At 51.0% G+C, this 26,622-nt stretch overlaps 1 long non-coding RNA gene across 1 annotated transcript in view; it reads left to right on the top strand.

The window, feature by feature from the left end:
• Nucleotides 1-21,707: 21,707 nt before the first annotated feature.
• LOC141097236 (uncharacterized) overlaps nt 21,708-26,622 on the top strand; it is a 23,672-nt gene continuing 18,757 nt past the window's right edge. Inside the window, exon 1 of the long non-coding RNA XR_012233895.1 lies at nt 21,708-21,861. This is a non-coding gene — a long non-coding RNA (uncharacterized lncRNA). The remainder of the gene's footprint in view (nt 21,862-26,622) is intronic.

The following is a 26,622-nucleotide window of genomic DNA, read 5'->3' as shown; positions in this document are numbered from 1 at the left end:
CATACAATTTTCCCATAGGGCATCGTTCAGGTTTATCCTTCTGAAATTCCTCCAGGGCACGTCTCAAATCAGGAGAGATGGCGGAAAGAACTACACCCTCATGGTAGCAGGCTCGGTCACATCAAGAGAATCAGCAAATAAACTCTTGGAAAGGGCGTCCGCCTTAACTTTCTTAGTGCCCGGAAGAAAGGAGACGACAAAATTAAAACGCGTGAAAAACAAGGCCCACCTAGCCTGTCTAGGATTCAAGCGCTTGGCTGATTCAAGATAAATCAAATTCTTGTGGTCGATGAGGACCACAACCAATGTCTCCACTCTTCAAATGCCCATTTCATGGCCAACAATTCACGATTCCCCACGTCATAATTACTTTCAGATGGGGAAAATTTTCGAGAAAAGAAGGCACAGGGATTCATCTTAGAAGTTACCGGATCTCTTTGGGACAAAATGGCTTCTGCACCAATCTCATAAGCATCTATCTCCACCTGAAATGGGAGTGAGACATCAGGTTGCCATAGAACCGGAGAAGAAGTGAATCTCTGCTTAAGCTCCTGAAATGCCGAGACTGCCTCTGGAGACCAATTCATCACATCAGTGCCCTTTTTGGTCAAATCAGTCAGTGGTTTAACAAAACCAGAAAAATTACTAATAAATCTACGGTAGAAATTAACAAAACCCAAAAACTTCTGGAGAGCCTTCAAAGAAGTGGGCTGAACCCAATCATAAATGGCCTGTACCTTGGCCGGGTCCATTTAAATAGCAGACGGGGATAAAATGAATCCCAAAAACGAAATCCTCTGTACACCAAAGAGACCCTTTGATCCTTTAACATACAGAGTATTTTCCCTCAAAATCCGGAACACAGTCCGGACATGTTTCCACATGAGAATCTCAATCACTGGAAAAGATCAAAATATCATCCAGATAAATGATCAAAGACTTATCCACAAAGTCCCGGAAAATATCGTTCATAAAAGATTGGAAGACAGAAGGGGCATTAGTGAGCCCAAAAGGCATCACCAGGTACTCAAAATGTCTCTCCGGGGTATTAAACGCCGTCTTCCAGTCATCCCCGTGCTTGATGCAAATAAGATTATACGCCCCCCTGAGGTCAAGTTTGGTAAACCAACAGGCACTTTTAACTCTGGAAAATAACTCAGATATCAGGGGTAACGGGTACTGATATTTAACAGTGATTTTGTTAAGAGAACGATAGTCAATACATGGCCTTAATGAGCCATCTTTCTTGGCCACAAAAAAAATAGCACCTAAAAGTGAACAGGATGGTCTGATATAACCCTTCTCCAACGACTCCTTGATATAAGATTGCATAGCATCATGTTCAGGTACCGATAAATTGAAAAGCCGACCCTTGGGAAATGTACACCCGGGCATTAACTCAATTGCACACTCCTATGAGGAGGCAAAGACGCAGACTTACTCTCACTAAATACATCAGAAAAATCAGCCAAATAGTCAGGAATATCATGAGACTGGGGAGAGGTGGATAAAACAGGATTGTCACTAAGAACTAGAGTTGAGCGAAACGGGTCGACAAATTTCAAAAGTCGCCGACTTTTGGCAAAGTCGGGTTTCATGAAACGAAACCCGACCCTAGGATCAGGTCGGCCATGAGGTCGGCGGCTTACGCGCCAAAGTCGCGTTTCAAAAGTTTGTTTTGCGCTCTTTTTCAGCCAATCAGGATCCACGGACACTGTGGGCAACGTGATGACATAGGCAGGGGTCACCACCATCTTTCAGAAGGGCATGCAAGTGATTGGCTTGCTTTGGTCGGCGTCACAGGGGTTATAAAAGGGCGTGCACGCCGACCGCCATCTTACTTCTGCCGATCTTAGCATAGGGAGAGGTTGCTGATTCTGTAGGGAGAGCGTTAGGCAGGGAAGAAGAAAAAAAAACTGCTTCTGCTGCTAGCGATTTTGCCTGTACAACACACCAGTCACTGTGTGTGCAGTGCAAGGGGAGGCTATATTGTGGTGGATCAGCGGTGTTGGTTGTTAGGCTGCCTTCTAAGGCTTCCTGACAGCTGCATTGCTGTTTACCCACTGCTCTGCAAACTGCTTTTTTAAAAGCAATCCCAATTTTTTTTTTTGTCCTGCTGAGGTACTGAGCGTGCATTTTTTCACACCATACAGCGGTGTACGCTCCTCACACAGTACCGTGTAACGGCTGTTATCACAGCCACAGTGAAGCTATCTGTGTGTCACTGTGGAAGGATAAGTGGAGGACTTGTTCCGTTCTTACAGACCTACACTCTAGAGAGATTCCTATTCTGCCCAATTCTACATACACCTTGTAGTTTGTGATACACTAGCCAATTTCTGCCTGTGACATAGCGCTCTGATATTCAGTGGGCCTCACACAATCCAAAAGTGTCCACCAGTGTCCACTAGTGTGTGCAGAAATTCAAAATCTCCCTTATCCTGTAGTCACTTTTTTCACACCTGTGCCATCGAGCCTGTGACATAGCGCTCTGATATTCAGTGGGCCTCACACAATCCAAAAGTGCCCAGTGTCCACTAGTGTGTGCAGAAATTCAAAATCTCCCTTATCCTGTAGTCACTTTTTTCACACCTGTGCCATCGAGCCTGTGACATAGCGCTCTGATATTCAGTGGGCCTCACACAATCCAAAAGTGTCCAGTGTCCACAAGTGTCTGCAGAAATTCAAAATCTCCCTTATCCTGTAGTCACTTTTTTCACACCTGTGCCATCGAGCCTGTGACATAGCGCTCTGATATTCAGTGGGCCTCACACAATCCAAAAGTGTCCAGTGTCCACAAGTGTCTGCAGAAATTCAAAATCTCCCTTATCCTGTAGTCACTTTTTTCACACCTGTGCCATCGAGCCTGTGACATAGCGCTCTGATATTCAGTGGGCCTCACACAATCCAAAAGTGTCCCGTGTCCACTAGTGTGTGCAGAAATTCAAAATCTCCCTTATCCTGTAGTCACTTTTTTCACGCTGTGCCATCGAGCCTGTGACATAGCGCTCTGATATTCAGTGGGCCTTACACAATCCAAAAGTGTCCAGTGTCCACAAGTGTCTGCAGAAATTCAAAATCTCCCTTATCCTGTAGTCACTTTTTTCACACCTGTGCCATCGAGCCTGTGACATAGCGCTCTGATATTCAGTGGGCCTCACACAATCCAAAAGTGTCCAGTGTCCACAAGTGTCTGCAGAAATTCAAAATCTCCCTTATCCTGTAGTCACTTTTTTCACACCTGTGCCATCGAGCCTGTGACATAGCGCTCTGATACTCAGTGGGCCTCACACAATCCAAAAGTGTCCAGTGTCCACTAGTGTGTGCAGAAATTCAAAATCTCTGTTATCCTCTAGTGGCATTTTTCACACCTGTGCCATCGAGCCTGTGACATAGTGCTCTGATATTCAGTGGGCCTCACACAAACCAAAAGTGTCCAGTGTCCACAAGTGTCTGCAGAAATTCAAAATCTCCCTTATCCTGTAGTCACTTTTTTCACACCTGTGCCATCGAGCCTGTGACATAGCGCTCTGATATTCAGTGGGCCTCACACAATCCAAAAGTGTCCAGTGTCCACTAGTGTGTGCAGAAATTCAAAATCTCTGTTATCCTCTAGTGGCATTTTTCACACCTGTGCCATCGAGCCTGTGACATAGTGCTCTGATATTCAGTGGGCCTCACACAAACCAAAAGTGTCCAGTGTCCACAAGTGTCTGCAGAAATTCAAAATCTCCCTTATCCTGTAGTCACTTTTTTCACACCTGTGCCATCGAGCCTGTGACATAGCGCTCTGATATTCAGTGGGCCTCACACAATCCAAAAGTGTCCAGTGTCCACTAGTGTGTGCAGAAATTCAAAATCTCCGTTATCCTCTAGTGACATTTTTCACACCTGTGCCATCGAGCCTGTGACATAGCGCTCTGATATTCAGTGGGCCTCACACAATCCAAAAGTGTCCAGTGTCCACTAGTGTGTGCAGAAATTCAAAATCTCCCTTATCCTGTAGTCACTTTTTTCACACCTGTGCCATCGAGCCTGTGACATAGTGCTCTGATATTCAGTGGGCCTCACACAATCCAAAAGTGTCCAGTGTCCACTGGTGTGTGCAGAAATTCAAAATCTCCGTTATCCTCTAGTGACATTTTTCACACCTGTGCCATCGAGCCTGTGACATAGCGCTCTGATATTCGAGTGGGCCTCACACAATCCAAAAGTGTCCACAAGTGTCTGCAGAAATTCAAAATCTCCCCTGTCCTATAGACACCTTGTACCTTCCTTTACATTACTATATAGTTTGTTGGATTTTGTCTGCATTTCTACCAAAAATGAGGAAGGCTGGTGGAAGAGGCCGTGGAATTGGGCGGGGGTTGGCAGCTGGTAATGATGGTGTTGGTGGTGGATCTGATGGTAGTGGCAAAAGCAAAATAGGACCGAATGCAGGAGGTGTTGAGCCTGCGTCATCGTCTGGCTCCACAAGGCCTCGAAGGCTTAGTTTTCTAGGAGTTGGCAAACCGCTTTTAAAGCCAGAGCTTCAGGAAAAAGTTTTGTCTTACATTGCTGACTCAGCCTCCAGCTCTATCGCCTCCTCTTCTGAAGTTGTAAAAAATAAAAGCACTGAGTCGTCATTGGAGGCTCATGTTCATGAACCACACCTTTCCTTGTGTCCTTCACCCCAACCAAGATTGAAGGATGACGCAGGCCATACTACTGATTACTCCATGGAGCTGTTTTCACATACCATGCCTGGATTATCAAGTGAAATGGTGAATTACCCAGGCCAAGATGAATCTGACATGGAGTGCACTGATGCACAGCCGCTGATAGATGATTCTGCTGGTACATTCACTCAGAGCACTACATTGTCCTCGCAGTGTACAGAGCCAGATTCTGACCCTGATGAGACTCAGGTGCCCCTTCCCGCACACTATACCACCATACACGGTGACACAGAGGAAGGTGCACATGACATTGAAGAGGAGGTGATGGATGACCCAGTTGTTGACCCAGATTGGCATCCATTGGGGGAAGAGGGTGCTGCTTCCAATAGCTCAGATGAGGAGCATCCACAGCAGACATCGACATCGCAACAGCTGTTATCTGGCAGGCCCGGAGCACTCCAAAGACAGGTTCCAAAAATCAAAAGAGTTGCTGGACAGCTTGTCCAGAGGGTTAAAAGATCACAGCGTGCTAGGCCGCAAAATGTCTGCCAAAGTAGGAAGAGTGCAGTGTGGCACTTTTTTTTAACAAAATCCTCATGATCAGGCCAAGGTTATCTGTAAGAAGTGCGCAAAGACCTTTAGCCGAGGGAAAAATCTGAAAAATTTGAATACCAGTTGCATGCATTTTGACAGTTAGAGTGATCAATGAGTGGAACAGGCTGCCACGAGAAGTGGTGAGTTCTCCCTCAATGGAAGTCTTCAAACAGAGGCTGGACAGACATCTGACTGGGATGATTTAGCGAATCCTGCTTTGAGCAGGGGGTTGGACCAGATGGCCCAGGAGGTCCCTTCCAACTCTACGATTCTATGATTCTATGCTTAGACATTTAACCACCATGCACTTGCAAGCATGGACACAACACCAAACCTCAAGTGCCACATGTGCAACTGATCACAAAGAAGGTAGTCAGCAATGCTACATTGTTTCCCCCACTGTAAGCCCACCGGTTAGCACAGCAGCAAATGTTGAGGTGTCGTTGCAAGGCCACAGCAGTCAGGGAATCCCACTGTTATATCAACGAAATACTGAATCTAGGCCATCAGAAAGAACACCAACTCCATCACCATCATCAACCCTCTCTCAGTCCGCCCTGTCCACCGCTACTTCCACCATATGCAGCTCTCAAGTCCAGCTCACCCTCCCAGACACTATGAGTAGGTCAAGAAAGTACTCAGTCTCTCATCCGCGTACACCGGGTTTGAACGCCCACATTGCCAAACTAATCTCGTTTGAGATGATGCCGTATCGGTTGGTGGAAAGCGCAGCTTTCCGCGAACTCATGGCCTATGCAGTACCACGCTATGACCTACCCAGTCGCCACTTCTTCTCTCGCAAAGCCATCCCAGCCCTCCACCATCATGTAAAAGACCGCATTGTCCATGCACTCAAGCAGTCAGTGAGTGGAAAGGTGCACCTCACAACTGATGCATGGTCCAGTCGGCATGGCCAGGGCCGTTACGTGTCCATCACTGCGCACTGGGTTAAGGTGGTGGATGCAGGGTCCACAGGGGACAGCGGTGGTGGGACAGTGCTGCCTAGCCCACGGTATAGGAAACAGTTGGCTGTAGGCGTTCGACCCTCCTCCTCCTCCAGAAGCGAAAGCTCGTCCACAGAGCGCAGTCGTACGAGCACTCCATCTGCAGCTGCCACTGTTGCACACGAGGTGTCCCCCTATCGAGCAGCTAGTGGAAAGCGTCAGCAGGCTGTGTTGCAGATGATGTGTTTGGGCAACAGACACACCGCCGAGGTGCTGGCTGAGTACTTGAAGCGACAAACTGAGTCATGGCTGGGCAGTGTACATCTTGAGGCAGGCAAGGTAGTTAGTGATAACGGCCGTAATTTTGTGGCAGCCATAGCCCTTTCAAAACTCAGCCACATACCTTGCTTGTCTCACACCTTGAACCTGGTGGTGCAGTGCTTCCTCAAAAATTATCCGGAGTTAACAGCCCTGCTCCAGAAGGTGTGAAGACTGTGCGCGCACATCCGCCGGTCGCCTGTACACTCCGTTCGTATGCAGAAGCTGCAGCGATTGCTCCACCTTCCCAACCACCGCCTCATTATCGACATTGCAACAAGGTGGAACTCCACCCTGCACATGGTGGAGCGGCTGTGCGAGCAGAGGCAGGCCATAATGCATTTGTGGGAGGATACACGGCCAGGCACTTTGAGAGCAGACATGGAGTTGACAGGTGTGCAGTGGTCGAAGCTGAAAGACCTCTGTAAAGTCCTTCAGTGTTTTGAGGAATGCACACGGCTGGTAAGCGCAGACGACGCCATCCTAAGCATGAGCATCCCACTTATGCGTCTGCTCATGCAAACTCTGACGCACCTTAAGGAGCAGGCGTCTGCAGCCAATGTTGACGAGGAGGGAATCCTTGATGACATTCAGCCATTGTCTGCTCAGGGACCTCTCATGGACGAGGTGGAGGAAGAAGAGGAGGAGGAGGATGATGATGGGGATGATTACTTAGGGGAGGAGGATGCATCTCGTGGGGCAAGTGAAAATGTTGGCGTGGCAAGGTCTGGTACAGGGTTTGTGCGTGACTGGAGGGATGTGGATTTGCCAGAAAGTGCTCCTCCAACCAGCACTCGCAGTGCATCATTGACACCGGGAACATTGGCCCACATGTCAGATTATGCCTTGCGGATCCTAAAAAGGGACTCCCGCATTGCCAAAATGATGAACGATGACGACTACTGGTTGGCCAGCATCCTGGATCCACGCTATAAAGGCAAATTACAAAACATCATGCCACAGGAGAACCTTGACCTAATATTGGCTAATAAACAAGCAACTCTGGTAAATCGGTTGCTTGAGGCATTCCCAGCACACAGCAGCGGTGATGGTTCTCACACGAGCCGTATGGGCCGGGGGCAGCTTGACAGAGGTGTTCATGGTGCACACAGCAGAAGTGGCGTTGGAGACAGGGGTTTCATGACAATGTTGTGGACTGATTTTTCAAGTACCGCTCACACAACTGGTAATACTGCATCGATGGAAAGTGACAGGAGACAGCAGTTGTCAAGTATGGTTACAAACTACTTTTCCTCCCATATCGATGTTCTCCCACACAGGTCATTCCCCTTTGACTATTGGGCCGCTAAACTGGACACCTGGCCTGAATTGGCACAATATGCCTTACAGGAGCTCGCTTGCCCAGCTGCAAGTGTGCTATCGGAAAGAGTCTTCAATGCAGCTGGATCAATCCTGACAGAAAAAAGGACCCGTCTGTCAACCCAAAATGTGGATGATCTAACCTTCATTAAAATGAACCATGCATGGGTTTCCAAGGATTTTGTCCCACCTTCCCCTGATGACACATAGGGTGACAGAAAAATGGCTTGCTTTGGTCCACCTCTTCCTGGGACTTGACCTATTTCACCTTTTGCATCAGCTGAATGTCCAACATCAACATATGCCACTTTCTAAAACTCCCTAACTGTGCTGCCTCCCCCCCCATGGCCGGGGTCACCACCTAGCGCACGACACCGTGCGAGTGCCGTTGCCCTGGACAGGTGGGTAGGCCGACTCTTGGGCGTGGGCACTGGCACAGGGTCCCTCATAGTGCAATCAAGTGTCTCTGACGGTGGTGGTGCACACCCGCCGTCAGACACACCGCTGCACTATGAGGGGCCCAGTGCCAGTACCGACGCCCACGAGTGGGCCCCCCTTGCTTGGGCAGGGCCCCAGCATTTGCAATCTTTACCTCTCCCTGCTCCTCCGCTGTGTAGTCTGGGCCGTCAAATCCATACTGTGCCTGACACCGTCTGAGCCTGCCTCCTGATGTATATACATATATTTTGAATGTGTACGCTATCCATACATGTTATCCTGGGATACGGTACCTTTTCTCACCTTTGTGCAATCATGTGCAAGCCATGCTGGGCCTGACACCGTCTGAGCCTGCCTCCTGATGTATAGACATATATTTTGAATGTGTACGCTATCCATACATGTTATCCGGGGATACGGTACCCTTTCTCACCTTTGTGCAATCACGTGCAAGCCATACTGGGCCTGACACCGTCTGAGCCTGCCTCCTGATGTATAGACATATATTTTGAATGTGTACGCTATCCATACATGTTATCCGGGGATACGGTACCCTTTCTCACCTTTGTGCAATCACGTGCAAGCCATACTGGGCCTGACACCGTCTGAGCCTGCCTCCTGATGTATAGACATATATTTTGAATGTGTACGCTATCCATACATGTTATCTGGGGATACGGTACCCTTTCTCACCTTTGTGCAATCACGTGCAAGCCATACTGGGCCTAACACCGTCTGAGCCTGCCTCCTGATGTATAGACATATATTTTGAATGTGTACGCTATCCATACATGTTATCCTGGGATACGGTACCCTTTCTCACCTTTGTGCAATCACGTGCAAGCCATACTGGGCCTGACACTGTCTGAGCCTGCCTCCTGATGTATAGACATATATTTTGAATGTGTACGCTATCCATACATGTTATCCTGGGATACGGTACCCTTTCTCACCTTTGTGCAATCACGTGCAATCCATACTGGGCCTGACAAAGTCTGAGCCTGCCTCCTGATGTATAGACATATATTTTGAATGTGTACGCTATCCATACATGTTATCCTGGGATACGGTACCCTTTCTTACCTTTGTGCAATCACGTGTAATCCATACTGGGCGTGAGAACGGCAGGCGAGCTGTTAAGCAAGCTACAGCACCTGTGGTTTGCACACGTAAGTTTTTCATTTTTTCAGGAATGACAGTTAGGCCTAATTCTGGAACTGCGGTTGAACTGCACTTACTGGGAAATCATCGTTCGCGGGTAATAATTGTAATCAGTGATCCCCATCACTAACGTTGTTCCGCGGGTTATCTGCACCTGTAAGCGACAAACGCTGGCCTTTTCAGTGTAGCGCACATGCAGCCACGGACATGTAAGGGCATGACACACCAGTTATTGGCCAATCTCATGTGCCAGAGCCTCACGTGTCCCTCTAGTAAGCCGGACTCGGACCGCGGGGCATGACGGAGTCTCGTTCATTAACGGAATTAAGCTTGCAATGTGTGCATCTGTTCTGTAGCTGGCATGGTTGAGGTTTCCCAGTTGGAGTCGAATTTAACCGTAGGCTCCACTCCTGGTGGTGCCCTTCTGGACATTCCTTTAAGGTTCAGCTTTGCAACCATACTGCCCACGTAAAACAAACCTTTTGCCTTCATGAACGCTGTTTGGAGGGTCATGACTCGTGGGAATAACGCCGCCCAATCAGTTAACCTGCTAGAGAGATCCTTTGTTGCTCCCAAGCATGACATCACACTCCCTAGGAGGAAGGTAATGCCACTGTGGCGACCGTACGCCTGGGGGCGGCACAAGTGCACTGATGCCCAGCCACTGCTCGATGAATCTGCTGGTACATTGACCCAGACCACTACATTCCCCTCGCACGCTACACGGCCTGAATCTGACCCTGATGAAACTCAGGTTACCCTTCCATCTTACACGGTGACAAAGAGGAAGCTGCAGATGAAAGTGCAGGTTCGGCCCACCCGCCATCAGACACACCACCGTACTATCAGGGGCCCTGTGCCAGTGCCGTCGCCAACGAGTGGGCCCCCCCTGCTTGCTCAGGATCACAGCACTTGCAAGGTTGAAATACTGTGCAGTGAAATGGAAGATGGGACGACGAGGAGTCCAGACTAGTACAGGGATTCCCTAGCGAGGAGACTTATTTGATTGTTTTCAATGTTGGGACAGCAATTTTTGGGGCGCACTATACTCTGGAGAATGATAGATGGGGCCCACCATACACTGGAACATTCCAAAGGTGGACATCAGACACTGGAGCAGCATTTACAGGGCCCATTATACACTAGAGCATTAGAAATGGGGCCCATTATGTTTGGAGCATTATTTGGGCCCATAAGACAGTTGTTATGATTCCACCACACGGCGGGGAAGGAAGGTGCCACTGAGCTCCACCCCCCCGCTGACCCTACCTACTTGCCGGTCCCACCCTAGCCGGTGGGCGACAACTGGGCGGCGGTCCCTTCCTCGGCGTAAGTGCAGGGAGCTACAGTGAGGGTAAACCGAGGGTGGAATTAATGCTGGACAACCTAAGGGAGACAAGCAGCAGCAAGGAGGACTACCAGAGTGATACTAAAGAGAGAACGAACCTGAAGGGTTAATCAACGAAACCCAAAACTAACACACCAAACAGTACTAAACTTTCAGCGAAGACAAAGCGGAAAGCTAGAGTCCAGAGGTACTCAGACGAAAGAGAGACCGGGAGGCTGTCAGAGGTTGTACCGGGCAGCGCAGTGGAGAAGGCAGGAATCCGTACCACAAAAGAATCACCGGCAAGGAGTGAAAGCCCTGAGGAGTGCTAAATAGGAAGAAGGTGGGACATACGAACAGGAAACAGTGAAGCAGCCAATCACCAGAATGGGGAAGAATGATGGACGAAAAAGAACTAGTTGATCAGAAACTGAATATTCCGACTGGCTGTGTGGCACAGCCAGTAAGGCAGCGAAACTTGCTGTGGAACCCAGACTAGACCCCGGTACGAATCCTGACAGTGGAGCTTCATCCATGGGGACCAACATATACTGTAGCATTATGTGGAGCTCATCATATACTGTTTCAAACATTATATGGGACCAATGATTCTGTATGGAGAAATAGATGGGCCTCGTCATGAGATGTAAAGAGTGAAGTATTTTTCATTGTACTATACCGCTATTTCTCTGCCGTATCGGAGCATGATGAGTTGTGGTATGTGTTAAAGGGGCGCTCTTTCGCCCAGGGCACATGAAAACCTGGAGCCAGCCCTACCCCCCCACAACTTTAGCCAAATAACCCCCATTTTTCAGTGCGTAACTTGAATTATGAAGTTAATTAAGGTTGACAAGCTTAAGTAAGAAGAATTGATGCTTTTGGCATTCAAATGAGCACTGTAGGTGTGTTTCCTGTCCTCCTCTCACTGCCGACTTTTATTCCCCATTGACTTACATTGGGTTTCGTGTTTCGGGACGACCCCGACTTTTCCCTATAATCGGCCGATCTTGCTCGACCCGACTTTTGGAAAAGTCGAGTTTCACGAAACGAAACTCGACCCTAAAAAACCAAAAGTCGCTCAACTCTACTAAGAACACATTGACAACCCCAACTCACCACAGACACAGATTTCCAATCCAAAACAGGATTATGGGTTTGCAACCAAGGAAAACCCAGAACAATATTATTATGCAAATTGTGCAACACCAAAAATTTACAATTCTCTTGGTGGTCCGGGGCGACCCGCATTATCACCTAGGTCCAAAACTGGGGTTTATTCTCCGCCAAAGGAGTAGCATCAGTACCCCTCAAAGGGATGAGTCTGCAGGGGTATCATGGGAAAACCACAACATTTGTCAAAGTCAAAATCCATCAGATTCAAAGCTGCTCCTGAATCAACAAAAGCTTTAGTGGAAAATGTAGACAAGGAGCAGATCAAGGTAATCGCCAAAAGGAACTTAGGCTGTACACTGCCCACTACAAATGCGTGAGCAAAATGCTTTTCTCGCTTAGGGCAGACAGAAATAGTATGAGAAGTGTCCCCACAGAAAAAACACAACTTATTACGCCTTCTAAACTCCTGATGTTGCGCCCTAGACAAAACCCTATCGCATTGCATGGGTTCAGAAGTTCGGTCGAAAGGCAGCAACGCCTCTCATGTAGTTTTATGTTCATGTAAACACCGATCAATTTGAATGGCCAATGACATAGAGTCGTCAAGACCAGAGGGGACAGAAAATCATACCATAACCTCTTTTACGGTTTCTGCCAGACCCTTCCGAAAGAGAGCTGCTAGGGCATCATCATTCCATTTAGTAAGGACCGCCAACTTTCAGAATTTTTGACATTATAACTCTGCAGAATCCTGACCCTGGTTCAATGCCAATAAGGATTTCTCAGCTTGATCATTAGCATTAGGTTCATCATACAACAACCCCAGGGCTTTAAAAAACGCATCCACATTAGCCAGAATAGGATCTCCGGGTGTCAAAGAAAAAGCCCAATCCTGGGGAACGCCGCGCAGCAGGGAGATGACAATTTAAACCTGCTGCACAGAGCTCCCCGATGAGTTAGGTTTAAAAGCAAAAAATAGAAAAATTAGTTTACAATTATTCTTAAAATTCAAAAATTCACAACAGTCAGTCCTACGTGGTCTCTCTATGACAGCGTGTGTGCGGTACTCATGGCCAGGTCATGTACGGCACCTGGTACTCTCTGGCTGTCACTGGACACACACCACACAACCCGCTCTCCCTGGTCCCCGCTTTTGGCGGCGGGCAACGCTGATCTGCCTGGCGCTGTTACTCCCGGCCAGAGCACTCCTCTCTTGGTCTGCTGCGACATACGGCTCGGCTCCGCTCTGGGTGCACGGCTCTGCTCCATACGGCTGTCACTGCTGGCATGGCTCTGCTCTGCTGCCACGGCCCTCTCTGCTGGCACAGCTCTGCTCTGCTGGCATGGCTCTGTACTGGATGACTCTCTCTGCTTACACAACTCTCCTCTGCAGACAACGGGGGCTCCTTCCATACAGCCCATCAAGTCAGTCCTCTCAGGTGGGGGATGCAGAGTACGCTGATCACCACTCTGTGCTCTGCTCTCTGCGCTGTTCCCCGCTGGCGCCAGACTGCAATTCTTCGTGCACTTTTTCCTTTTATCCCCCTTCTGCAGCGCACACTGTTCTGGCTCTCCCCACCCCCTACTGTCAGCAGGAAGCTCTGTCTCCCTAGGGCTTCCCCCAGGCTTCAGGAGAAGGTACGTCTCTCTCAGGCTTCCCCCCGGGAACAGATGATGCAGCCCTCCCAGTTCCGGACCCAGCATTCAGGTACCCGCAGTCCGGTCTATCTCCTTAGTGCACAACGCAAGATTCATAAAATCATGATTAGATTAATTTGGTGTGGAAGAATATGGCAGGCCACACAGAACCTGGACCTCAACCCTATGCAACATCTCTGAGATGAAATAGAACAGAGATTGCAAGCCCTGCCATCTCCTCCAACATCAGTGTCTGACCTCACAAATGGTCTTCTGGATGAATGGGCAAAATTTCCCTAAAAACACCTTCAACATCTTGGAGAAAGATTTCCCAGAAGAGTAGTAGCAGTATAAGGAAGGGGGGGTGTCATAAAAGCTCCTGCAGGTGTAATGTGTAGGTATCCCAAAAGGAAAAGCAGGAGAAAAAACGCCAAAGTCACCACACCTCTCTGGAGTCCACTGCACCGAGACTGCGGTGCATCAGGGATTAGTAGATGAGTGGAATTCCAGCAGGAGGCAAATCCAGTTCAAAAATGCCAAAAATGTATTTAGATAATCATTAAAATCCACAAACAAACCTCAACCACCACCACTTGTAAGGTTAAAAGGTCTGGCAGATCCCAATAATTTTGTCTGCTTAGTGTATCTTGACTATACTGCTATATTAAGGCATAAATTGAAGCTTCTGGGCAGAGGCGTATCTGGGGGGGGTAGCCTCGGGTGCAGCCAGCAGGGGAGCACAGTTGGGCCACCTAATGTGGTGGTACGCAGAGTCTCCCCCGGTGGCTGCATTCTGCCGCCCCCTGGATTGGGAGTCAGCTGTTCTCTGTACCAGCTGTCAAGCTGACAGCCGGCTCAGAGAAGCTGCAGTGCGCAGGCTCCCAGGGATCAATTGTACTCACATCTTAAGGAGATACCAGCAGCATGATCATGTCATGTGATCATGCTGCTGATGTCACTCGCTGGCACTGCAGAGATGCAAGATGGGTGGTAAGTGCTCCAGTGGATCTGAAGACACTGAAGATAAGTGCATGGGGGGGATTTAATCTGTGGGGGGAGATTTGGAGTGGAGATGGGGGTGTTTAATGTGTGGGGGGAGATTTGGAGTGGGGATGGGGGTGTTTAATGTGTGGGGGAGATTTGGAGTAGGTATGGGGGATTTATTGTGTGGGGGGGAGATTTGGAGGGGGGATGAGGGATTTATTGTATGTGGGGAGATTTGGAGTGGGGATGGGGGATTTAATGTGTTGGGGTAGATTTGAGGACACAAAATGAGGAGCAAAGGGGGAGATGCAGGCTTGTATGAGGAAACAGTACAAGGTAAAGGGGGCATGTGTGAGAAAACGGTATGGCTGAATGGGGGCATGTATGAGGAAATGGTATGAGGAAATGGGGGCATGTATGAGGAAACTTTATGGGGGAATGGGGGCATGCATGAGGAAACTGTACAGGGAATGTGATGGCATTTATGAGGAAACAGTATGGCGGAATAGGGGGCATGTATGAGGAAACAGTGGGGGGGAATAGGGGGCATGTATGAGGAAACAGTATGGGGGAATAGGGGCATGTACGAGAAACCAGTATGGGGGAATGGGGGGCATGTACAAAGAAACAGTATGGGGGATGGGTGCAGACACAGTATGGTTAGTGGGGATGGGTGCAGAAAGTATGGGGAGTGAACAGGGGAGTGACACAGTTTGAGTAGTGATTGGAATAATGTATGTGGACAGAGTACGGGGAGTGAGGGGGATGGGATGTGTGCAAACACAGTAAGTGGAGTTGAGGCTATATGTGAGCAGGCAGTATAGAAAGTGAGGGGGTAAATATAAGAGGAGATAGTACGGTGATCAGGGGGGATGTGAGAGGAGACAGTATGAGGAGGGAGGGGAATAGTTTGAGGAGACAGTATGGGGGGAGAAACGTGAGTGGGCACAGAATAGGAAGTGAGTAGTAGGGGGCGTAGCATGGGGGGACAGTGTAAGGGCCCAGCCAGGAGGGGACAGTATGCCAAGGAGAGGGAGTGTGATGAGAGAGTACAGTATAAAGACTGGGCCCTATAGGGGGACACAGTGTGAGAGGACAGTGTGAAGAGGAGGGCCGGTATGCAAAGGAGAGGTCATTGTAAAGAGCATGTACCATAAGAGGGACAGTGTGAGGATCATATTTTGTGCAGACAAAATAGTGAGGGGCAATTTTTTATTCAGGAGCATTATAATAGCACTGCTCTCTTTAAGGGTATCATGTGGAGATTTTCTGCAGAAGACCGGAGAAGATGGAAGTCTGCAGAGACTGCTGTGGATGAGAAAACTCATCATAGGGTCTGGACAAGATGAAGAAAAGGAGAACGACTCCAGAGACAAGGTCATCTATAAGGTACCTGGATGTAAATATTACTTGTGAAACTGACTTAGTTTCATGTTTTTATTTATGTTAGGAGCATTAAAGGGGTTGTCTAGGTCTGTGATGAGTCTGCAGCCATTCTATGTGACTGCAGACTTCTGAATTCTCTCAGTGCGCACTGCATGCTGTCAGGATTCTCTCGTGCCGTCAATTTACATACATGCGATCACATGCTGACTAGACGTGTGGACTCACTCGATGAAAATGAACTGAGCAAGGCTGGGCATGTCTAGTCAGAATGTGGCCAGAAGTATAAAGTATAAATCACATGCTTGTACTGACTTGACTGTCCAACGGCAAGGGAGAATCCTAATAGTGTGCAGTGCATTCATTGTGAGAATTCAGAAGCCTGCGATGTCAGGATTCAGCTCTGCAAGTTCTAGCAGTCATCACATGGACACTTCACTCATATGCGATTTTCATACTTATGGTCCTGTGACAACGAGCTTCTCTCTGTTTTTCACTGAACATTGAGAGCATTAGGGAGAGCTGCTCGTCGGTACATGACTGAGTGAGCCCCGGGTGTCAGAAAACCTAGATACACCTCTGCTTCTGGACCTTCATACAAAATGTGTAGTGTGCCCCTTAACAATACCATTTAGTATAATAATATAATAATGTACATCAATGCCACAAGAAGAATTCATGTACCGAGTGGCTTAACTACAAAGTTATGGGCCCCGGTGTGAACTTTCAAATGGGGCCCCCATGCCAAAATACACTCACATCTCCGCTCCGTACACCTCGTACACACGCGGCTCCGCTCTGTACACCTCGTAATATAATTCAAATTCACCGCACACTCATACGGATTTAATGCTGATTAGTACAAATTTTTATTATATACAAATTTGTGGGAGCAAACAAGAATATATGCAGTCATGGCCAAAAGTTTTGAGAATGACACAAATATTATATTTTCACATGATCTGCTGCCCTCTGGTTTTTATGTGTGTTTGTCAGATGTTTTTATCACATACCGAAATATAATTGCAATCATATTATGAGTAACAAAAGGTTATATTGACAGTTAGAATGAGTTAATGCAGCAAGTCAATATTTGCAGTGTTGACCCTTCTTCTTCAGGACCTCAGCAATTCTCCCTGGCATGCTCTCAATCAACTTCTGGATCAAATCCTGACTGATAGCAGTCCATTCTTGCAAAATCAATGCTTTTATTTTGTCTGAATTTGAAGGTTTTTGTTTATCCACCCGTCTCTTGATGATTGACCACAAGTTCTCAATGGGATTAAGATCTGGGGAGTTTCCAGGCCATGGTCCCAAAATCTCTATGTTTTGCTCCCTGAGCCATTTAGTTATCACCTTTGCTTTATGGCAAGGTGCTCCTTCATGTTCAAAAAGGCATTGTTGATCGCCAAACTGCTCTTGGATGGTTGGGAGAAGTTGCTCTTGGAGGACATTCTGGTACCATTCTTTATTCATGGCTGTGTTTTTAGGCAAGCCTGAGAGAGAGCCCATTCCCTTGGCTGAGAAGCCACCCCACACATGAATGGTTTCAGGATGCTTGACAGTTGGCATGAGACAAGACTGGTGGTAGCGCTCACCTGGTCTTCTCCGAATAAGCCGTTTTCCAGATGTCCCAAACAATCGAAAAGGGGATTCATCAGAGAAAATGACTTTACCCCAGTCCTCAGCAGTCCACTCCCTGTACCTCTTGCAGAATATCTGTCTGTCCATGATGCTTTTTCTGGAGAGAAGTGGCTTCTTTGCTGCCCTCCTTGAGACCAGGCCTTGCTCCAAGAGTCTCCGCCTCACAGTGCGTGCAGATGCACTCACACCTGCCTGCTGCCATTCCTGAGCAAGCTCTGCACTGCTGGTAGCCCGATCCCACAGCTGAAACACTTTTAAGAGACGGTCCTGGTGCTTGCTGGTCTTTCTTGGGTGCCCTGGAGCCTTTTTGGCAACAAGGGAACCTCTCTCCTTGAAGTTCTTGATGATGAGATAGATTGTTGACTGAGGTGCAATCTTTCTAGCTGCGATACTCTTCCCTGTTAGGCCATTTTTGTGCAGTGCAATGATGACTGCACATGTTTCTTTAGAGATAACCATGGTTAACAGAAGAGAAACAATGATGCCAAGCACCAGCCTCCTTTTAAAGTGTCCAGTGGTGTCATTCTTACTTAATCATGACAGATTGATCTCCAGCCCTGCCCTCATCAACACCCACACCTGTGTTAACGGAGCAATCACTGAAACGATGTTAGCTGGTCCTTTTAAGGCAGGGCTGCAATGATTTTGAAATGCGTTTTGGGGGATAAAGTTAATTTTCTAGGCAAATATTGACTTTGCAAGTAATTGCTGTTAAGCTGATCACTCTTTATAACATTCTGGAGTATATGCAAATTGCCGTTAGAAAAAATGAAGCAGTAGACTTTGTAAAAATTAATATTTGTGTCATTCTCAAAACATTTGGCCATGACTGTAGTAGAAGCGATATAAACACTTGACGTTTCGGATCTACCAGAGCCTTAATTACTTTATCGCTTAATCCAAAGCCAGATCATGAATAAGGTGCAGAGAAAAGAGGGGGAGGGAAGATCTCCCTGTAGTACCCAGAAACGGCTGGTACTGCAACACTGTTCTCATGATAATTACCGGTAACCACTCAATGATGTTGGAAGTCTGGTTTAATGTAGATATAGAGCGGCGTTCCCGCGCCTGGCTGCAATGCACACGCGGCTCCGCTCCGCACACCTTGTACACCTCGTACATACGCGGCTCTGCTCCGTACACCTCGCACACACGTGGCTCTGCTCCGCACACGTTGTACACCTCGTGCACACACAGCTCTGCTCCATACATCTCATACACATGCGGCTCTGCTCTGTACAGCTCGTGCACACATGGTTCTGCTCCGTACACCTTGTACACATGCGGCTCTGCTCCGTACACACGCAGCTCTGCTCCGTACACACTCATCTCTGCTCCGTACACCTCGTACACATGCGGCACTGCTCCGTACACCTTGTACACATGCGGCTCTGCTCCGTACACATTGTACACAAGCGGCTATGCTCTGTACACCTCGTACACACACGGCTCTGCTCCGCACATCTTGTACACACGCGGCTCCGCTCCGAACACCTTGTACACACGCGGCTCCACTCCGTGCACCTTGTACACTCGAGGCTCCGCTCCGTGCACCTCATACACTCGCGGCTCCGCTCCGTCCACCTAGTGCACAAGCGGCTCCGCTCCGGACACCTCGTACACACGCGGCTCCGCTCCGTACACCTTGTACACACGTGACACCGCTCCGCACACCTTGTACACCTCGTACGTACATATGCGGCTCTGCTCCGTACACCTCGTACATATGCGGCTCTGCTTCGTACGCCTCATACACATGCGGCTCCGCTCCGCACACGTTGTACACCTTGTGCACACGCGGCTCTGCTCCGTACGGCTCTGCTCTGTACACCTCGTACACTCGCGGCTCCGCTCCGTGCACCTCATACACTCGCGGCTCCGCTCCGTCCACCTCGTGCACATGCGGCTCCGCTCCGGACACCTCGTACACACGCGGCTCCGCTCTGCACACCTTGTACACCTCGTACATACGCGGCTCTGCTACGTACACCTCGTACACACGCGGCTCTGCTCCGTAAACCTCGTACAGACACGGCTCCGCTCCGTACACCTCGTACACACGCAGCTCTGCTCCAAACACCTCGTACACATGCAGCTCTGCTCCATACACCTCGTACACATGCGGCTCCGCTCCGTACACCTCGTACACACGCGGCTCTGCTCCGTACACCTCGCACACATGCGGCTCCACTCCATACACCTCGTACACACGCAGCTCTGCTCCGTACACCTCGCACACACGCAGCTCTGCTCCATACACCTCGTACACATGCGGCTCTGCTCCATACACTTCGCACACACGCAGCTCTGCTCCGTACACCTCGTACACATGCGGCTCCGCTCCGTACACCTCGTACACACACGGCTCTGCTCCGTACACCTCGTACACATGTGGCTCCACTCCATACACCTCGTACACATGCGGCTCCGCTCCGTACACCTCGTACACATGCGGCTCCGCTGCGTACACCTCGTACACATGCGGCTCCGCTCCGTACACCTCGTACACACGCGGCTTTGCTCCGTACACCTCGTACACACATAACTCCACTCCATATACCTCGTACACACACCCTTTATCATGTGGTGCTGGACAGGCAGTGTGGAGGTTGGACCTGAAATGTCTGCATGGACCTGGCTAATCTTTATCTGCGCTTGTCCTCTCTGGTGCCATAGGAGCGATTCTGAAATGCTTGAGGTACAGTGTGCATGTAATGAGGTCTTGCTTTTATACATTTAGGAGGCCGTAATGGCACAGCGAATATAAAAAACGTAGAGTAGGACTCCCCATACGAGACTGCCTTGACGTGGCGGGGTAGCTCAAACAATTGATCAATTTTTTGCTAAATGTCTCATTTTTGAATACAGATTGAAACCTATGTGTGTTTTCACACTTCTTGTATTACGTTCTGACCACAAGCAGCGCTGGCTTCTCCCCCTCTTTTTTCTTGATATTGGTTTTGTGGCTGACCACCACTGTAGCCGTGCGCGCTGGGTCATGTACGCCATTCTTTCTGTTTTCTCAGTGATTGATCTAGGCTGCTGTTCACATCAAACGGCAGCCCTGCCCTGCCCTAGGCTTTATTTGATTACGCACCTGTATCTGGGCCTGGATCGTCCTTTATCATGTGGTGCTGGACAGGCAGTGTGGAGGTTGGACCTGAAATGTCTGCATGGACCTGGCTAATCTTTATCTGCGCTTGTCCTCTCTGGTGCCATAGGAGCGATTCTGAAATGCTTGATGTACAGTGTGCATGTAATGAGGTCTTGCTTTTATACATTTAGGAGGCCGTAATGGCACAGCGAATATAAAAAACGTAGAGTAGGACTCCCCATACGAGACTGCCTTGACGTGGCGGGGTAGCTCAAACAATTGATCAATTTTTTGCTAAATGTCTCATTTTTGAATACAGATTGAAACCTATGTGTGTTTTCACACTTCTTGTATTACGTTCTGACCACAAGCAGCGCTGGCTTCTCCCCCTCTTTTTTTCTTGATATTGGTTTTGTGGCTGACCACCACTGTAGCCGTGCGTGCTGGGTCATGTACGCCATTCTTTCTGTTTTCTCAGTGATTGATCTAGGCTGCTGTTCACATCAAACGGCAGCCCTGCCCTGCCCTGCCCTAGGCTTTATTTGATTACGCACCTGTATCTGGGCCTGGATCGTCCTTTATCATGTGGTGCTGGACAGGCAGTGTGGAGGTTGGACCTGAAATGTCTGCATGGACCTGGCTAATCTTTATCTGCGCTTGTCCTCTCTGGTGCCATAGGAGCGATTCTGAAATGCTTGAGGTACAGTGTGCATGTAATGAGGTCTTGCTTTTATACATTTAGGAGGCCGTAATGGCACAGCGAATATAAAAAACGTAGAGTAGGACTCCCCATACGAGACTGCCTTGACGTGGCGGGGTAGCTCAAACAATTGATCAATTTTTTGCTAAATGTCTCATTTTTGAATACAGATTGAAACCTATGTGTGTTTTCACACTTCTTGTATTACGTTCTGACCACAAGCAGCGCTGGCTTCTCCCCCTCTTTTTTCTTGATATTGGTTTTGTGGCTGACCACCACTGTAGCCGTGCGCGCTGGGTCATGTACGCCATTCTTTCTGTTTTCTCAGTGATTGATCTAGGCTGCTGTTCACATCAAACGGCAGCCCTGCCCTGCCCTAGGCTTTATTTGATTACGCACCTGTATCTGGGCCTGGATCGTCCTTTATCATGTGGTGCTGGACAGGCAGTGTGGAGGTTGGACCTGAAATGTCTGCATGGACCTGGCTAATCTTTATCTGCGCTTGTCCTCTCTGGTGCCATAGGAGCGATTCTGAAATGCTTGAGGTACAGTGTGCATGTAATGAGGTCTTGCTTTTATACATTTAGGAGGCCGTAATGGCACAGCGAATATAAAAAACGTAGAGTAGGACTCCCCATACGAGACTGCCTTGACGTGGCGGGGTAACTCAAACAATTGATCAATTTTTTGCTAAATGTCTCATTTTTGAATACAGATTGAAACCTATGTGTGTTTTCACACTTCTTGTATTACGTTCTGACCACAAGCAGCGCTGGCTTCTCCCCCTCTTTTTTCTCGTACACACGCGTCTCTGCTCCGTACAGCTCGTACACACGCGTCTCTGCTCCGTACAGCTCGTATACACGCAGCTCTGCTCCGTACACCTCGCACACCTCGTACATACGTGGCTCTGCTCACATGCGGCTCTGCTCCATAACCTCATAAACACGCGACTCTGCTCCATACACCTCGTACACAAGCGACTCTGCTCCGTACACCTCGTACACACGCAGCTCTGCTCCGTACACGTCGTACACACGCAGCTCTGCTACATACACCTCGCACACCTCGTACATACGTGGCTCTGGTCACATGCGGCTCTTCTCCGCACACCTCGTACACACGCGGCTCTGCTCCGTACACCTCGTACACATGCGGCTCCGCTTCGTACACCTCGTACACACACGGCTCTGCTCCGTACACCTCGTACACATGTGGCTCTGCTCCGTACACCTCGTACACATGCGGCTCTGCTCCGTACACCTCGTACACATGCGGCTCTGCTCCGTACACCTCGTACACATGCGACTCTGTTCCGTACACCTCGTACACACGCAGCTCCGCTCCATACACCTCGTACACATGCAGCTCCACTCCATACACCTCGTACACATGCGACTCTGTTCCGTACACCTCGTACACACGCGGCTCCGCTCCGTGCACCTCGTACACACGCGGCTCCGCTCCGTGCACCTCGTACACACGCGGCTCCGCTCCGTGCACCTCGTACACACGCGGCTCCGCTCCGTGCACCTCGTACACACGCGGCTCCGCTCCGTGCACCTCGTACACACGCGGCTCCGCTCCGTGCACCTCGTACACACGCGGCTCCGCTCCGTGCACCTCGTACACACGCGGCTCCGCTCCGTGCACCTCGTACACACGCGGCTCCGCTCCGTGCACCTCGTACACACGCGGCTCCGCTCCGTGCACCTCGTACACACGCGGCTCCGCTCCGTGCACCTCGTACACACGCGGCTCCGCTCCGTGCACCTCGTACACACGCGGCTCCGCTCCGTGCACCTCGTACACACGCGGCTCCGCTCCGTGCACCTCGTACACACGCGGCTCCGCTCCGTGCACCTCGTACACACGCGGCTCCGCTCCGTGCACCTCGTACACACGCGGCTCCGCTCCGTGCACCTCGTACACACGCGGCTCCGCTCCGTGCACCTCGTACACACGCGGCTCCGCTCCGTGCACCTCGTACACACGCGGCTCCGCTCCGTGCACCTCGTACACACGCGGCTCCGCTCCGTGCACCTCGTACACACGCGGCTCCGCTCCGTGCACCTCGTACACACGCGGCTCCGCTCCGTGCACCTCGTACACACGCGGCTCCGCTCCGTGCACCTCGTACACACGCGGCTCCGCTCCGTGCACCTCGTACACACGCGGCTCCGCTCCGTGCACCTCGTACACACGCGGCTCCGCTCCGTGCACCTCGTACACACGCGGCTCCGCTCCGTGCACCTCGTACACACGCGGCTCCGCTCCGTGCACCTCGTACACACGCGGCTCCGCTCCGTGCACCTCGTACACACGCGGCTCCGCTCCGTGCACCTCGTACACACGCGGCTCCGCTCCGTGCACCTCGTACACACGCGGCTCCGCTCCGTGCACCTCGTACACACGCGGCTCCGCTCCGTGCACCTCGTACACCTCGTACATACGTGGCTCTGGTCACATGCGGCTCTGCTCCGCACATCTCGTACACACGCGGCTCTGCTCCGTACACCTCTTACACACGCGGCTCCGCTCCGGACACCTCGTACACACGCGGCTCTGCTCCGTACACCTCGTACACATGCGGCTCCGCTCCGTACACCTCGTACACACGCGGCTCCGCTCCGTGCACCTCGTACACCTCGTACATACGTGGCTCTGGTCACATGCGGCTCTGCTCCGTACACCTCGTACACACGCGGCTCTGCTCCGTACACCTCGTACACACGTGGCTCCGCTCCGTGCACCTCGTACACACGCGGCTCCGCTCCGTGCACCTCGTACACCTCGTACATACGTGGCTCTGGTCACATGCGGCTCTGCTCCGCACATCTCGTACACACGCGGCTCTGCTCCGTACACCTCTTACACACGCGGCTCCGCTCTGGACACCTCGTACACACGCGGCTCTGCTCCGTACACCTCGTACACATGCGGCTCCGCTCCGTGCACCTCGTACACACGCGGCTCCGCTCCGTGCACCTCGTACACCTCGTACATACGTGGCTCTGGTCACATGCGGCTCTGCTCCGTACTCCTCGTACACACGCGGCTCTGCTCCGTACACCTCGTACACACGTGGCTCCGCTCTGGACACCTCGTACACACGCGGCTCTGCTCCGTACACCTCGTACACATGCGGCTCCGCTCCGTACACCTCGTACACACGTGGCTCCGCTCCGTACACCTCGTACACATGCGGCTCCGCTCCGTACACCTCGTACACACGCAGCTCCGCTCCATACACCTCGTACACCTCGTACATACGTGGCTCTGGTCACATGCGGCTCTGCTCCGCACATCTCGTACACACGCGGCTCTGCTCCGTACACCTCTTACACACACGGCTCCGCTCCTTACACCTTGTACACATGCGGCTCCGCTCCATACATCTCGTACACCTCGTACATACGTGGCTCTGGTCACATGCGGCTCTGCTCCGTACACCTCGTACACACGCGGCTCTGCTCCGTACACCTCGTACACACGCGGCTCTGCTTCGTGCACCTCGTACACACCTGGCTCCACTCCGTACACCTTGTACACACATGCGTCTCTGCTCCGTACACCTCGTACACATGCGTCTCTGCTCCGTACAGCTCGTACACACACGGCTCCACTCCATACACCTCGTACACACGCAGCTCCGCTCCATACACCTCGTACACATGCGGCTCCGCTCCGTGCACCTCGTACACATGCAGCTCTGCTCCATACACCTCGCACACACGCGGCTCCGTTCCGTACACTGGTACACACACGGCTCTGCTCCGTACACCTCGTACACATGCGGCTCCGCTCCGTACACCTCGTACACACGTGGCTCCGCTCCGTACACCTCGTACACACGTGGCTCCGCTCCGTACACCTCGTACACACGCGGCTCCGCCCCGTGCACCTCGTACACCTTCGGCTCCGCTCCATGCACCTCGTACACTCGCGGCTCCGCTCCGTCCACCTCGTGCACATGCGCTCCGGACACCTCATACACACGCGGCCCCGCTCCGCACACCTTGTACACCTCGTACGTACATATGCGGCTCTGCTCCATACACCTCGTACATACGCGGCTCTGCTTCTTACGCCTCATACAAATGCAGCTCCGCTCCGCACACGTTGTACACCTCGGGCACACGCAGCTCTGCTCCGTACGGTTCTGCTCCGTACACCTCGTACACACGCGGCTCTGCTCCGTACACCTCGTACACATGCGACTCCACTCCGTGCACCTCATACACTCGCGGCTCCGCTCCGTCCACCTCGTGCACATGTGGCTCCGCTCCGGACACCTCGTACACACGCGGCTCTGCTCCGCACACCTTGTACACCTCGTACATAAGCGGCTCTGCTCCGTAAACCTCGTACACATGCGGCTCCGCTCCGTACACCTTGTACACACGCAGCTCTGCTCCAAACACCTCGTACACACGCGGCTCCGCTCCGTACACCTCGTACACACACGGCTCCACTCCATACACCTCGTACACATGCGTCTCCGCTCCGTACACCTCGCAAACACGCAGTTCTGCTCCATACACCTCGTACACATGCGGCTCCGCTCCGTACACCTCGTACACATGCGGCTCCGCTCCGTACACCTCGTACACACACGGCTCCGCTCTGGACACCTCGTACACATTCGGCTCTGCTCCGTACACCTCATACACATGCGGCTCCGCTCCGCACACATCGTACACATGCAGCTCTGCTCCATACACCTCGTACACATGCGGATCTGCTCCGTACTCCACGTACACACGCGGCTCTGCTCCGTACACCTCGTACACACGCGGCTCTGCTCCGTACACCTCGTACACATGCGGCTCCGCTCCGTACACCTCGTACACACGTGGCTCCGCTCCTTACACCTCATACACACGCGGCCCCGCTCCGCACACCTTGTACACCTCGTACGTACATATGCGGCTCTGCTCCATACACCTCGTACATACGCGGCTCTGCTTCTTACGCCTCATACACATGCAGCTCCGCTCCGCTCCGCACACGTTGTACACCTCGGGCACACGCAGCTCTGCTCCGTACGGCTCTGCTCCGTACACCTCGTACACACGCGGCTCTGCTCCGTACACCTCGTACACACGCGACTCCACTCCAAACACCTCGTACACATGCGGCTCTGCTCCGTACACGTCATACACTCACGGCTCCGCTCCGTGCACCTCATACACTCGCGGCTCCGCTCCGTCCACCTCGTGCACATGTGGCTCCGCTCCGGACACCTCGTACACACGCGGCTCTGCTCCGCACACCTTGTACACCTCGTACATAAGCGGCTCTGC

Source organism: Dendrobates tinctorius, unplaced genomic scaffold, assembly GCF_039654945.1.
Source record: "Dendrobates tinctorius isolate UK_male_01 unplaced genomic scaffold, ASM3965494v1 ptg000083l, whole genome shotgun sequence".
Taxonomy (NCBI): domain Eukaryota; kingdom Metazoa; phylum Chordata; class Amphibia; order Anura; family Dendrobatidae; genus Dendrobates; species Dendrobates tinctorius.
Note: the sequence above shows the minus strand (reverse complement) of the source record. Positions and strands in the feature narration are given on the sequence as shown.